The 16026-nt window shown below is 46.4% G+C and overlaps 1 long non-coding RNA gene across 5 annotated transcripts in view; it reads left to right on the plus strand.

The window, feature by feature from the left end:
• The window catches only part of LOC106041232 (uncharacterized), a 238313-nt gene that overhangs the window by 186659 nt on the left and 35628 nt on the right, over nucleotides 1–16026 (plus strand). The gene's annotated exons all lie outside the window — the stretch shown is intronic.

A 16026-nucleotide genomic window follows, 5' to 3' on the forward strand; every position in this document is an offset into this window, starting at 1 on the left:
TGGGTCTTGTTGTTCAAAAGAGAATTTGATGCTCCTGATATGAGCATGAAATTTGATGAGGGTTATCAGGCCTTTTCGAAAAATCTTTCTGAAGCCAAGAGGGGATTTATTTTCCTACTCATCATAACACAGACACAAAAGATATCACAAGAGTAAAAGCCTTGAGAAGTTACTCTTAGGGGCAAGTAAATAAGAAGGGCATTTCTAGACTTAGCTATAAGCAGGACAAAGGTGTTGTTTGGAGGAGGCATAGAGAGGTGAACCTCTGCAGCGGGGTAAGAGTTTTCTTTCACAGGGAGGAGAAGACAAACTAGACAAAGACAAAAATCTAGTTTGGGCTAGATTTTTCCTCCTAGCACCTGGTGTGGTGCTGTGTTTTAGATTTAGGATGAGAATAATGCTGACAGCAAGCTGAAGTTTTAGGTGTTGCAGGGCAGTACTTAGACTAAGTCAAGGACTTTACAGCTTTTCATACTGCCCTGCCAGTGGGGAGGCTGGGGGTGCACACACAGCTGGCAGGGAAAACACTCGAACCCCTGTGAAGGGGTCTGTGGCCACTCCAACCCCTGTGCTGGGCCCTGAGGCCACTCCAGCCTCTGTGCTGGGCCCTACAGACACTGCAACTACCGTGACAGGCCCCATGGCTGGTCTAGAGAACCAACCTGTGCCAGTATCAGTTGCCCCTATATGCAAAATGAAACAATGGTTGTGAAAGTCAGGTTGTTTAGTAAGGAAAGGAGCTCCTACTCAGACAAGGAAGGATAAAGGCAAGCTACTCCAAAGTAGGGCCTTCATGGGAACAGGAGGACAAAGAGGAAGATATGAAAGCTGCAGTAACCACCTGATCCCCATCCCAGAGTGAGCTATGAGATATACAAAAATATTTCAGCTGTTGTCCAGGTGAGCACATTCTCACCTGGCTGCTGATATTGGAATATTGGGGCCAATAGATTGGAATTAAAGGGCAGGGAAGCCAAGCAGCTGGGATCCCTTGCTAGGGAATGGGGCACTGACAAAGCAATTGGAAAAGGGGCAATTGAAAATTGGATGAGAAATGTACCTGGACCCTAGAGGCATGGGTACATGAGTTGCAAGGAAAAATAATTGCAGAAGGGGGTTCTTCCAGGAAAACTGCTGCTCCAGCTTCCAGCGGGCAGTCCCCAGACAGAGTAATGAGAACTATGACTAGGACTAGAGGGGCCCTGCCTCCAGCCAGGTGGAGGAAAAGGGACAGTCACGTTTTTTGGACTATGCTGATTTGATGGCCTGGCACATGAGACCCACAGAAATATAAGGCTCTGGTGAACAGTGGTGTGCAGTGTACCCTAATGCCATCAAGCTATAAAGGGGCAAAACCCATCTGTATTTCTGGAGTGACAGATGCTCCGTGCATCCTTGGCATAGACTACTTCAGGAGAGGGTATTTCAAGGATCCAAAAGGGTACCAGTGGGCTTTTGGCATAGCTGCCTAGGAGACAGAGGACATTAAAGAGTTGTCTACCTTGCCCGGTCTCTTGAAGGACCCTTCTGCTGTGGGGTTGCTGAGGGTTGAAGAACAGCAGGTGCCAATCGATACCATGATGGTGCACTGGAGGCAATATCGCACCAACCAAGACTCCCTGATTCCTAGGGAAAGCCTGTGTGGTGCTTAGCTGCCTGCCAGGTTAAACCACAACAGCATGTGATGTCCCCCACAGTGTCACAAACAGCAATATTGCCCTGAGAGAAACACTGGGAAAATCTTTATGCCAATTGCAATTGAAAACAATAGCTCTGATCCAAAACTATGAATTGATAATTGGCAATCCCAAATCACCCTTATCTGTTGTTTTGATGGCAGTACCTTAGTCCCCATTTTAGGTTATTATTCTGCAACTCTAGCAGTGCTGTTCTCACGTTGGTATTTGGCAAGGTCTAAATCAAATGAGTCTGTCTAAGCAAAGAGGAATTTTGTTCCATCCATTGCATTACTAACATTTTAACAGGCTGGCATGGCCTGCCAATAATATCACTAATCAGAAAAAGCCCTGTAACAGCACTATGCTTCAGCACCCTGTCAGTGCCCTGCTGCTGAGCTGTTTTTGGAAGAAGCACACATGCATTTACAGAACGCTTTATGTGCAGCCCAGTGAGGAGCATAGATTAATCTTTAAAAATTTAAAACCTTAGATAAATTCAGATGTTTGTACTTACTATCCAACACAGTGAAGTGAGGGACTGGCATCTTTCTTTTTGTTTAAACTTTTTCAGAAAAGTCCAAGACTACTTTGTTTTCTCTCCAGGGTCTTTGAATTTTTTTGAGCCTTTAAAAAAAATGATTAAGGCTTGAGACAAGAGCACGTGAAGTGATTTCATCTGAATTTTGTATTTGGCATTTTTGTTTATGTAATAGCAATAAGAACACATTTTCTTGAAAATTGTTCAATTTCATTCTCCAGAACTGATCCAAAGCTCATTGAATTAAAATGAAATAATCTCACTCATGTCAGCAGAGTTTGCATCAAACCTGAAATGTCAGCGGATTATTACTAAGCTACAGATACATCAGGAATGCTGTATTCACTTTTCTACTAAAATACCTCTGAGGTTTGCCTGTATACTGTGTGTGGCTGAGCTTGAGCACTTGTCAGGGACATGAGTAATGGGGAAAGGTTCAAGGTTTTATTCCTCCACAAAAGCCTGTGACAAGAGTGGGGTTCCCAGAGCAGCTTGCGTCTGGTACCAAGCTCTGGTGGAAGTGGTGGCCTCGCTCTTGGCTGGAGAGAATAGGCCAACCCAGCAAGATCATTGCAAAATAACTGGGGCGGGATGGGTTGGCCCATGTTTGGGAGCAGGGTGACTCTTCCCTTTTTCAGTTTCTTTTATTTATAAAAAATAATTTCCCTCGTAAACTGTAGATATTAAGAGTTTTTTCATTGCTCTACCATTTCTAGTGCTCCTTGCACTCTGCTGGCATCTTGAATTCACTGTTACTCCACCACAGGCAGTATCAGAGCTGAGGGTTACAGAGAAAAAAGTATTTCTGAATATCTGGTTTTAATATGGGGTTTCTTTGGATTCTTTACTACACATACGTATTAAAAAAGTAGAAGCTTTCTGTCTATCTTTTCTACAATACTCACTTCTGTTGTTCCCCATCTGTCTCCAATAAGCATTTTATTTGGAAATATTCCCTCTGAAGCTCAGATTTCTGCTGTGCCTCTTGGAAGGAGGAAGATAGAAAGGTTTGCTGTGTTTTATAGGGTCGCTGCCCTACATTTATTTTATCTACTTACCATTTTTCTATGTGACCTTTTCAGCCACAGCAAAACTTTTCAATGGTCCAGAAAACCATGTTGGGAAGAATGCTAACACTATGCTGCCCTTGATAGGATGGTGACTGGCAGTATATAAATACTCTCAACAGAATGACAGAAAACACTCTTCTATATTTACCAGGAGCCCTGGGCCAACACACACAGTGGTAGGAGCCCATCTGCTCTGTTGCAATCATTTTATCGACACACTACTATTTAACAGCTGAGGCTTTTGTAAAATTTTGTAAGCTTGGTGCATGCAGTGAGCAGGAGTTCCTTTAATAGCAATATGGCAAAATCTAAATAAATCTGAAAGGTGACTTGTATGTTAGAAGGTCTAGTGATTCATCTGAAGATCCATATAACAGAAGGAAGGAATTTAGGTAAATTTGTGATTTGAGGGACACATGGGTCTTGCTAAGGTATGGGGAAGGTTTCGGTCCTAACCCTGAGTGGCTCCAGAAGTCACTGTGCAGATCCAGCTCCCACTGCTGGATGACCTGGTGCAAAGATGGGCACAGTTGCTGCATTTCAGATTCTTTCTTACAATTTTACTTTACACTTACTAGAATAAAGTCATTATACACTGTACTGCTGAGCTGCTACATTTTCCAGCCATTTGCCTTTGTTTCCCACTACACTGTTTCATTTTTCTTTTGGATATTTGCTCGCATAAACATTTCTCTCCATTTCTAAAAGTGCAACTTTTTAAGCCAACGTTCAAAATTGGTCACCAGTGTACTGGAGCCAATGATCCCATTTCCCCCTGAAATGTCAAAGCCTGAATTTGTATAAACCTACATTGAAACTATGTTTGAAAGACAGGTCAAGCATCAGAGCTTGTTTCTGGCTAAATCTTCATCTAGTGTATGTGGTTATGGGTGTATGGAGGTTGATATGAAAATGCAAACTTACCTTTCATTTTCAAACCCAACTTTTCATATTTCCCATTGCTCCAGGCACTTTTGCCTATCAGTACCTCCATGCAGAAGCACCTTAAATACTTACTTAATTTTAAGCATATGTCTATATCCACTGCTATCTATTAGACAATTTTAAGTTTAGTCCAGTTAACAGATCATAGCATTAATCTCCATTACAAAACAAACAAACAAACAACAACAACAACAAAAAAACAACCAAACATGTTAATTGTATTCCAAGCACCAGAGTTTCAGACTCGGTATAACTGTGTAAGAGTCTGGAAGTGCATTTCCTGCAGGCAGAGAATCAGGATGGACCAATAGCAGAAATGAAAGCTCTTTCATCCTTTCCATAACGGGAGTAGTATCTCACCCCTCCAAATTTTATGCATTAGATCTGAAAAAAAGGAGTCGTAAACATGCTGTAAAAAGACAGCTGCTTTAACAGCCCACTCCCCAGAGATAGTCTGTGAAATATCTTGGTGTGAATTCATAACATCTGAGCAGTCTTAGCTGAATTAAAGACTGAAAAGATGACTATAGCAGCAAAATATGATTTCAGAATTCAAGTTAGCCAAATGAAGAAATTCATGGTTTAAGTGGTACTTCATGTTCTTAACGTTTTTCACAGAAACTTTCAAAAACACCAGGTTAACATAATCAGTGTTGAAGAACAACAGATTTCTCTTAGGAAAACTGTTTCCTTCAGTGCAAACTGAAAGTCTATCTGTGTGGCTATTTATTTATTTATTTTTTTCTGATGCACAGATGTGCCTTTTTCTCCCTGTTTGGGAAGACTTCTGTGTGATTCTGTAAGCATAGCCATTTTACAATTTTATATTCCCAATTTTAAAAATAAAAAAAGGAAACGAGCATATAATGACCATAAATAGAACTTCAGTTTAAAACTCAAATAAAATACAACTTCAGTCAATGAAGTGTTATCACTATTCTGAATTTGTATGGAATCAGCTTGGTTTGAAACACAAACCTAGAATACAAGGGCATTACTGAAGTCTAGTTAAGGGCAAAACTTGGTAATTTTTTCCTTAATAAAACATGCACCTTGAAATAAAAAATATCACCATGGAGGTAATTTTCTTTGTGTTACATGAGAACCCAGGGAAAGGAGCAGAAAGGAAACAGGGCCATGGAGATAGGAGTGGAGTTGCAAATGTGGTGCTCCGTGTGGCTGGACTGCTGAGCTGGGGTTGCTGAACCTCAGCTCATCTGCTCTCCCAAGCAAAGCAGCAGTGATGGATGTAGCAATATGCAGGGCAGCAGCTCTCCTTTGCAATGAGTGATGGGACCAGTGAGCCACGAGTCTTCTGATCCCTTCTGAGAAGATCCTGAGCCTCGTGCATTTTTCTGTTTCTTTTCAAGAAAGCATTGTTTCCTTCATGGTCACTGCTGAGCCCTACATAAATCCATATCCACAGTGTGATTAATGGCTCTTTAGTACCAAAGGAAGTGGTTAGATAATGCTTTTAATCACTGTCAAGCTTCATAATTTTCCCACTTAATTTTCCTGTCTCCTATGAAGCTTCTTCATGGCAAAACCTAATGAAAGCTGCTACGTCATGTTGGATGGACTTGCAGTGCACTTCAGGTGATATTTATAATACCTTTAGCCTGCTTTTCCCAAAGCAGCTGCTGAAAATTGAGCACTTTTGTGATTCTTTGTGAAGGAAGAGCCAGGATCTGCCTATTTCTGTTCCTTGACGGGGAAAAAATGTAATGCAGAACTAGAAAGTTGATAGTGTCCTGATGACATAGAAAATGAAGGTTTTCTTCTTCAGTGGATGACTGTAGTAAAATGGTTCCCGGATCCTGTCTTCTTTGGCATCAGTCTTCACTCACTCATATGTGGGAATCACCTCAAGATGGAGTTTAGGTTTTGTAAAGTACAAAAATGCAAGAAAATGTGAAGAGTCACAGTGCTGAGTTTTCACAGATGTCCACAGCCTGGCTGAACCTCTCATCTCTGGAGATCAGTGAGAAGCAGCCTCAGACATGCCGTGGGCATGGTGTAGCTGTGTCTCAGCATTTAGGTGACCATGTACCCTAGAATCTGGAGTGTCACACTTTCAACCCTCACCCTCCATTTGGCTCTGTAGAGGTATTGGATAGGGGGCCTTTATTCCCTTAACCTTTCACTCAGCATCAAACACTGTGCTTAGGGAAGCCAAGGATGTTTTAGCTTGATTATTTAATTTGGAGCTTTGCCTGACCATCTGCCTAGCCAGGCAGTGGGAAGACAACTCTTGCTCTCACTGTGCCACTAACAAATAAGCTCCACTGGCAAACAGTATTTAGTTTTTTCAAGGGAAGGCAGTGTAGAAAGGTTCCCACATTTTAGCAGTTTTGTTGTAAAATTACTGGTTCCAGTTTTAATTTTTGCATTTGTCATTGGCAGGGAGTGAACCAGAAACCCTGTTATATGCCATACATAGAATTTATTCCATTCTATGTAAAGCCAATATTTTCCCTTTTGATTAAATGGCAATAGCAGAATGTTTGCAGTCTTTTGAAACCTCTAGGTTTTTTTTCTTTAGATATAGACAAAGAGATGATTTCTGTTGCTGAGAAAATATTTGCTAAAACCCAAATTTGTGACTAGTTTCCCTTTCTCATGCAGTTGTTTTCACAAGCATGTCTAACCAACTAAAAGTGGAAAGCCGTTCTTAAACTTCCAAAAAATTGTAATAACCCTAATTGCATTTTAATATTTGGTGGGCTTTATAATTGCCAAGAAAGTATAGACGTCAATGCTAAACCTCATATAACTCTACCATCCTTTACCATATGTGAACTGCCGTCCTAGAGCATTTGCGTGATGACAATGGGAGTTGTAATTACCCATGATCTGAGATGGACAGTAGCAACGTGTTTTATTCAAAAGACATGAATCATTAGTGCCTTCACAACAGCCTGTAGAGAATGAGAATATTTATTAACCATCAAGGACTATTGTCTGCTCTTACAGACTTTCATCGATGCCAACTCAGGTCAAATCTGTGTATGGACAGTGAGGAGATGCTGCCAGTCAGGGAAGAATATAGAGAAGGCTGCAATAGGGCCTCAAATAGCATAGCAATAAACCATGCACACTTTAAATTTAGCCTCGTCGTCTTGGAGTTGTCTTGGAGCTCCTTAACAACGTTCACTGAGTACCCTGTACATGTGTATGTGCATATATATTCTGAATACAAACATACTTTCCATGGCCAGTTTTCAACCTTCACGCATCCCCAAGTAGTTAATGAAGATATTTGATATTACACCTTTAAAGAGCACTGAAGGTTGATGGTTTCTGGCTGGACGTGTAGAGTAGGGAGGATTATTTCTGTTCCTCCCCAATGGACACAATGATTGGTGTCCAGGTTAGGACTAGGGTAAATGTTTCCAGTAAAAGGGCTACAGGTGGGTTTCTAAATACAGTTCTGCTCTGAAAACCCACCAGGTAAAATTCATACCTTCTCAGTCAGAGATGAAGGGCTCCCTGCTACACAAATCTCTCTCCACTGACTCTGTCCTGTACCAAGGGATGCTGCACCATGGGGCCGTCATGCAGTGCAAGTCCTGCCACCCCCAGGCACGTGTGTGACGGATATGAGCGTTCTGTCAGCTGACTCATTTTCTGACCAGACACAAGTAAAACAGATATGAATGATCTTAATAATTCTCCTATGATATTTTTTTACATTTATGTTTGTATTAAAAAACTGCCAGTGGTGAGGAACTACACATAATACTTATGTACCTCCATCCTGTGCTGCAGCACAGCTGTGTGACGAACGATCCTTGGAGAAAACAAAAATGTTATCCTTAATACCCTAAGATCTTTTATCTTATAAAGACTATTTTGTAGGATTGAAAGACAGCATTTTTCCTGTATGACTGGGGTGGATGAAGTGCACTTGCACCCACAAGCCTATTAGCATGATATTGGAGAGTTCCTGTAAATGTGTGGCCAGTGACAGAAATGCTGTGAAAATACCTTATGGTGTTAAAAAAATAGAGCTATTTAAGAACTGTGACTTTTTTTTTTTTTTTCCCCTGAAAGTGTCAATCCATTAAGGTGGTACCAGTAAAGCTGCAATATTTCAAAGACCCTGCAAATGGCTTGAAAGAAAGTTAAGGGAATATATTTACAACGTGCCTTGTCATTTTTCAGGGAGATCTGAGAACAAGCCAGTGCTGAAATATGTGATGCCAGACTGCTTCAGGAAAGAGTCCACCACAAAATGGCCATCAAGGCAGTCTGGTTAAATATTTCTTAGAAAAAGTTGTGTTTGTGCATCTCGGAACAGTGTGCCCCCAGGCAGCCTCATGGGGAGGGTCCACTGCAGTCACAGGGTGTCCTGGTGCCACCAGTGTGAGACTGGTAGAGGGACAGCACAGAGGAGCTGTCCCCAAAGGCCTGTTCATCCCAGCTCTCGGAGGTCAGGTCAGCTCCCCCCTTTCGAACTGACCGACCAGCTGACAAGCTTTTGCTCAAGGAGCAGGACGTGGAAATCTTTGCTCTCAGTTCGATATGGTTCAGGTTGGAAGTAAGAAAAGTGGGCACCCTCTAAGTTTCGCTGGTGGCTGGTCGTCAGCCAATCTGTCCTGCTGCCAAAGATGCCCATAGTGTCCAAAAGGCTGAGACAGATTGGTTGACATTAGCCTGGAAGGCAACTCTCTGTTCACCTGTAGAGGAGGTTTCTCCCCCAAAAAGCAAAGGGCAAAGCCAGTGCCTTTTCTCCAGGACTGAAGCAATCACTTTGTCCTGACAGCCATGGGAACCTGGGGTGGTGGGCTCCAGGGCTGTCACCCAAAGCTCTTTCTTTGGCTGTTGTATTGGCAACCACTTCAAACCACCCCAAAACATATATTTTAATAAGCTAAGTTCTTAGGAAACAGACTGTTTAAACTGAGGGATTTGCAAATCCATTCCACATTGGTTAGTGGTCACCAGCCAACTTCAGAAGGTACACCAGCTAGGGCAGGGCCACACACTGCAGGCAACAGGCTCCTGTGTAAAATATATGTGAAAAAAAATTGTTAAAAGGTAAAAAGAGGTCACGGAATCCCGATGTACCTCTGCATGTGGAGATGTACTTATTAACTGGTCAGGCTGTGCTGGACATCTACAGAGGGTTTATGTGACAAGTTTTTGGTAGCAAGGAGACTGCAGGGGTGGCATATATGAGAAGAGACCTGGTAGGGAAAAGCTGAGTGTCCAGCAGAGCTGCAGAGGGAGAGAAATAAAGGGGGTGGGAAGCAGCAGTGGTGGGCACAGTGTGTCTCATACCTACTGTGGCACAGAGTAAAGGTGGCAATCAGCAGCCAGGCAATTCCACATGATTTACATTAAGAAAAAAAAGAGAGAGGGAAGAACAGAGAGTGTTTCAGTAAATTAGATGGTCCTGACAAGAACTTTTGAGAGAAGACAGGAGGGAGCTGCCCAAAGTGTTCTCTCTTCAGCTTAACCAATGAAAAAGCAGCATAGGGCAGTGGAGTGACTTGGCATAAAACTTCACGCATGCTTTAAATAGCTGAAGAAAGGCACTTTATACACAAACTCATCCTTCAGGCTTAGCAGGGCAGCATCCAAAGGCTGGCAACCCCTGCCTGAAGTTTCCGAGAACCTGGGCTGCTCCAAGTCTCCTTGGCACTCCAGGAGCAAGTGGTGGCCAGCCGCAGGGCTGCCCTTTTTGGCTGCCTGTGGGAAGCCCACTGATTCTGCTTGGGCTTCCCACAGGCAGCAGCTCTTCAAGAATTGCTCCAGATATGGGTCCATACCACGGGGTCCATCCTTCAGGAGCACACTGCTCCAACCCCCACAGGGGTCCCCCACAGGCAGCAGCTCCTACCAGGTCACCTGCTCCTGCATGGGCTCCTCTCCACGGCCTACAGATCCAGCCCAAAATCTTCTCTGTCAGGGGTCCTCTACAGGCTGCAGCCTCCGTCAGTGCAGGTCCACCTGCTCCACTGTGGTCTCCTCCACAGGCTGCAGCATGGAACCCTGCCCCACTATGGTCCTCACCACAGGCTGCAGGGGACTTTTGCTCCGGAGCCTGGAGCACCTCTCCCTCTACTTCTTCACTGACCTTGGCGCCTGCAAGGCTGTTTCTTACTCCTCTCTCTCTCCCAGCTGCTGTGTAGCAGAGGTTTTTTTTTGTTGTTGTTGTTGGTTTTTTTCCCTTTCTTAAGTATGCTCTCACAGAGGCACAAACAACATCGCTTAATGGCTCAGCCCTGGTCAGCAGCGGGGCCCTTATCTAGAATGGGGCAGCTTCTAGATTCTTCTGACAGAAGCCACCCCTGTGGCCCCCTGGTACCAAAACCTTGCCACGAACAGCAAAACCTTGCCCACTACACTTGGGGAATCCATGCTGTCTACTCCCAGTGATTTCCTTGTCCTTCCTGCACCTGGAAATGGTTTCCAGGATAAGCGCTTCCAGCACCTTCCCAGGGAAGGAGGTGAGTGTGACCGGCCTGGGGTTCCCCGGGTCCTCCTCCTTGCCTGCCTTGTGGATGGCAGTGATGTTTGCTTCCCTGCATTCTTGGGGCACTTCTCGCCATTGCCAGGAACAAACAACAATTCCCGAGAGTGGCCTTGCAATGGCATCAGCCAGCTCCCTCCACGCTCATGGGGGAATCCCATCAGGGTTCCTGGACTGCTCTCTCGGTTTTCTCAAGGCTTGCCCGACCCCATGGATGGGGTTTCCGTGGCAAGGTTGAGGTAGTGGGCTGGGGGGATGCAGAGGTGGGCTCTGTCAGAAGAGACCGGGGGCTGCCTCTTCTCATGGCAAGCCCCCATCAGCTGCCTGGGCCTCCTACTGCAGACCCCTGAGCCCGAGGCCTCAGCTGTCGTGTGATGGGCTGGTGCAACAGCCCCGAGGCAGCCGGGCTCTCTCCGCTCCTCTCCCTGAGGGCGGCGTGCAGCAGAGATGCCCCCTGCGCAGTCTCCAGGACTGCATGGGGGTGCAGTGAGGCATGGGGAAGAAGGACTCAAACACCACTTCAAAGTTCACTGTTCTTTATTGGCGGCCGGGAGACGAACGCAGGCCGGCTGCGCTACGCCGTCTCCACTTCCTCCACCTGCGGGACACCCATCTTGGCAGCTCCGGCGTCTGCCTGCTGTCGGGGTGCTGAGCCATGGGCAAGGAGCTGGGCCCAGCCTGAGGCTCCGTGTCATGCCAGGGCCTTCAGGAACGGCGTGAGCGGTGATTCCTCACGCGTCTCCCAGGCCTGGCTTCGTAGTGAGGCCTTGCCAGCCTTTCTGGAGGTGGCCCCACCTGCCTTACCTGGATCTCACCTTCTGGAGAGTCCACGTCCATGGGCAGGACATCGTCCTCTGTGGGTGGCACCTGCGCAGGCTGCACCTGCTGTTTCAGCCAGTCCCTGTTCAAGGCCTGGGTGCTGTCCTTTGAGGGTGGTACATTACCTGTCCTACTCCTTTTTTCCTGAGGGTCCCTGTGTGTGGGTTGGACGTGGTCTTGCCTGTCAGGTACCACTGTGATGGTCCTCACCCATTTTTTGTTGGGGTCCCTGTTCACAAGATGGACGTTTTGCTCCGATGGTGGCATCTTGCTGGTGTGCACCCATTTTTGTGGTTGGCCACTGTACCTGGGCTGGCTGTGTTCTCCCGCAAGTGGCACCACGGTGGTCTGCACCCTTTCATTTGGCCGGCTGCCGTGCCTTGGCTGTCTCAGGGACTGGGTGTTGTCTTCCGCAGGTGTCCCCTTGACAGTTTGCACCCATTTAGATGGTGGGCCCCCGTACCTTCTGTGGAAGTTGTCTTCCAGAGCCTGTACCCTGCTGGTCTGCCCCCATTCTTTGGGTGGGTACCTGCTCGTGGGCCACGTGTTCTCTTGCGCAGGAGGCACCTTGATGTTCCGCACCCACTTGTTGGGTCGGCCTCCATGCCTTGGCTGGAAGTTGTTCCTCTTGGGGCGCACATGATGGTTTCGCGCCCATTTATTCAGTGTGCTCCCCTCCACCGCTGGGTGTTCATCCATCCTTGGACGTTTAGCGGGGGGTTGCCACTGGAGGTCCCTCCTGTCTTGGCTGTGCTTCCTCTTACTCCCCAGCTGCACATGTTCCTCCATTCTGGGAGGTTTAGCTGGGGGTTGCCATCGGAGGTCCTTCCTTTCTACACTGTGTTTTCTCTTTGCACAACGCACCACTCCTCTCATCCTTCAGGCTTAGCAGGACAGCACCCAAAGGCTGGCGATCCCTGCCTGAAGATTCCCGGCACCTGGGCTGCTCCAAGTCTCCTCGGCGCTCCAGGAGCGAGTGGTGGCCAGCCGCAGGGCTGCCCTTTTTATGGGGCCGGGGACAATGGGCACCAAGGGCAACGGTGACATCAGGAGGCCGCTGTGGTGGCAGCCCAGGCACCATCACAGTGGCCTTCTGTGCTGGCTCTGGCTGGGATGGAGTTAACTTTCCCTGCAGCAGCCCATACAGTGCTGTGCTCTGCACTTGTAGCTAGAGCAGCACTGGTATCACACATCTTGGCGGCGCTGTCGTCTGCCTCCTGTCGGGACGCTGAGCCATTGGCAGGGAGCTGGGCCCAGTTTGAGGCTCCGTGTCATGCCAGGGCCTCCAGGAATGGCGTGAGCGGTGATTCCTTGCACGCCTCCCAGGCGTGGCATTGTAGTGAGGCCTTGTCAGCCTTTCTGCAGCTGGCCCCAGATATCGCTCGCAGTCCCTGTTGGCCCTCAGTCTCTCAACCTCCTCTTTAAGCTCTGCTACCGTACTTAGCAGATCTTCCAGCTGCTAGTACCTCACACAGGTGGAATATCTGCCTCCCTCCCCTGGCAGCAGCAGGCTCTGGCACTCCCTGCAGGCAGAGACCTGTATAGCCACGGTTCTGTACAGGCCTGCCGTTTGGGTTGCCACAGTGTTTTTGGGGCAAGTTCTCTGCCTGGTGGAGACCGTGGCAAAAACTGTGCTCACAGAGAATGCCAGTAAGTAAGATGGACTTGAAAGAGAAAAGGAGGCTCAGGGGCGACCTTATCGCTCTCTATAGGTACCCTAAAGGAGGCTGTAGCGAGGTGGGGGTTGTCTATTCTCCCACATGCCTGGTGACAGGACAATGGGGAATGGGCTAAAGTTGCACAAGGGGAGGTTTAGGTTGGATATTAGGAAGAGCTTCTTTACTGAGAGGGTTGTTAGGCATTGGAATAGGCTGCCTGGGGAAGTGGTTGAGTCACCATCCCTGGAGGTCTTTAAAAGACGTTTAGATGTAGAGCTTAGTGATATGGTTTAGTGGAGGACTTGTTAGTGTTAGGTTAGAGGTTGGACTAGGTGATCTTGGAGGTCTCTTCCAACCTAGATGATTCTGTGATTCTGTGAAAGGGAGGAGGGACAGAACTCTGTGCCCTACCACACGAGCTCCCACACCCAGCACCGCAGCACTGCGGGCAATTCCCAGACGCTGAGCACCCAGTCCCCGTGCCCAGCGCCCACCACACGTAGCCGCCCTCCCGGGGGCTCTTCCTAGGCCGAGGGCCTGGGCGGAGCCGCCATTGCCCTGGCAACGCCCGCTCCCCGTCCGGCTCTCTCGCGAGCGCTGGGGGCTGCGGCCTGGCAGCGTCGCTGGCCTGGGCCGCACCTGGCGAGGGCGGGGGCCGCGGTCCCCCTGTGGGTGCGGCCGGGCCGGTTCCGAGGCGGCTGGCCCCGGCTGCACATCTTCAAATGCAAAACGAAACAGTGCCTCATAAGCAGTCCCTGCCAACCCTATTTTCTCTTAAGGAAGTCTGCTGCTTACCTGGGGCTGGTATCAGGGATGTCACTAGAGATTGCCGAGCCTTATACGGCCGAAGGACTGTTATCCACGGTTCGTGTTTGATGTGGGTCCCAGAGATGGAGCCAGGAGCAGTCTGAGGACTATCAGGAACGATTACCGAGCCCTGGGAGCAGTAAGGGACTCAGGAGCGCAGGTTGTTTTCTCATCAGTCCTCGTGGTTGAAGGGAAAGGGATTGAAAGGGCCAGTCACAGCTGGCAAATCAACAGCTAGTTAGTTGCCCATGGTTCAAATAACCTTTTCAGAGTTGCTTTCCAGTGGCATTTGGCTTTGTGTGGCGATGGAGGATAGCAACAACGCAGTATTATAAAATATATAGCTTTGTAAGAATAGAAGATGACATACTATGGACACGCAGTCATTAAAAAAAATTAATTTCTAACTCACGAGAGAGAGGTTTTTAGGATTCAGTTCATTGCTGAGTTTACATTTAGCCCCATGATTATGATCAGTGTCTGTCCTTTTTCAGAAGATAGATAAATGTGCCCTCAAAACCGATGTTACAAACCCCATTCACAGCTGCACTGTGCTTCAGTTTGGTGAAACTGTTCTTCTAGAAGAGGTGTTTTTGGAGTTGCACAGCAACCACCTTTCTCAAAATTAATGACAGAGAATCTTAAATCGTTCTTTAAGCAATGCAACTCTCCAGATCCCCTGGTTTATGTCAAAACCTTATTGCAGATGCAGGGACAAAGATGACAAGAAAAAGGGATCAACTTCTGCTTCAGCCTCTGTCATTGGCTTTACTGCTGTTCTCATTGCCTGCTGGTGGAAGTACCCCTCAACCCAGACATGTTCTCATTACAGGGAAATATTTCCCCAAAAAACTTTTTCAGCATTCCTCAGCTACCAAAGAAGCACCATCTCTATGTTCCTCCCAAATAAAATGGATTGGGATTGGGATGGAGAGACGGATGGGGACATGGGCTCCATCCTGCAGTCTCTTCCCTGTGCCACTGGAAAGGAGAGATAAGAGCAGTGCAGAGGAGAGGCAAGGAGTGGAAAAAGTGGAAATAAGGACTAGAAATAATAATTTTGATGCAGTTTTTGGGTCCCTGTCAGACACAGTAAATGTTACAGCCTAAATGAGGACAACAAACAGGGGCAGATGTAGTGTCCACACCTTCAACCTGCTTCTGTGGTCACAAAATAGGGAAGGAGGCGTGCTGCCTGGCAAAGGAGAGCAGCTGGCCGGGTGCCTCAAGCATCCTGGTATCCCCATGCCAGTACCTGCTCCAGGCCTGATGGCATCAACATACCCATGACTTTGTTCTGGCAGGTTATTTACTGTATTATCATCTACTTCCTGAAAAAATCTTTAACTTTTGATTTGTGTTTTAAGATTGCTTGACAAAAAAAATAGATCCTACATTTTCCTTTTTTCTTTTCTGTCTCATTCATATTTGCTCACAAATAAAATAATACCGTGGAAACACTATCCAAGCAGAACAGGAATTCATTTTCAAGTGTATGAGCAGTTTAAGGTCATTTACTTAATATTAAATTCAAGAAACAACGGTGATGCTTCTGCATTACTCTCCCTGTCTCCCTTTAATGCCACTCTGTGTTTAATCTGTCTTACTGCTCAATAGAAATAGCTTACTCCTACGTTTGAGTAACTGATTGGGTTAGAGCCTGCATCTCAAACACCATCCTGTCACTAGCAGTGAATGCTATTTTTAGGTCTTTCATTTCAAAGAAAGGTCAGTCACTATTAAAAAAAAAAAAAAAAAAAGGGAGAAAATAGTCCAATGTTCACTTTCTTCTTTCTCCAGTTTTTAAAGAAATAAAAAAAAAAAAAAAAATCATCATCACTGTGCTAAGGTAATTTCTAACATTTTAATATACTTACATAGAATCAACAGAATCAGGAAATAAGATTTTATTCTTGAGGTGTTACACATTTCTGACAATGACAAGGTTGTGCTATGAAAGGCCATCAGATAAGAAATACAGTTGGTTGAAATCTTCCGAATTTCAAGTTCCTTATGACATTTTTTCAGAAGG

This window comes from Anser cygnoides, chromosome 15, assembly GCF_040182565.1.
Source record: "Anser cygnoides isolate HZ-2024a breed goose chromosome 15, Taihu_goose_T2T_genome, whole genome shotgun sequence".
NCBI lineage: Eukaryota > Metazoa > Chordata > Aves > Anseriformes > Anatidae > Anser > Anser cygnoides.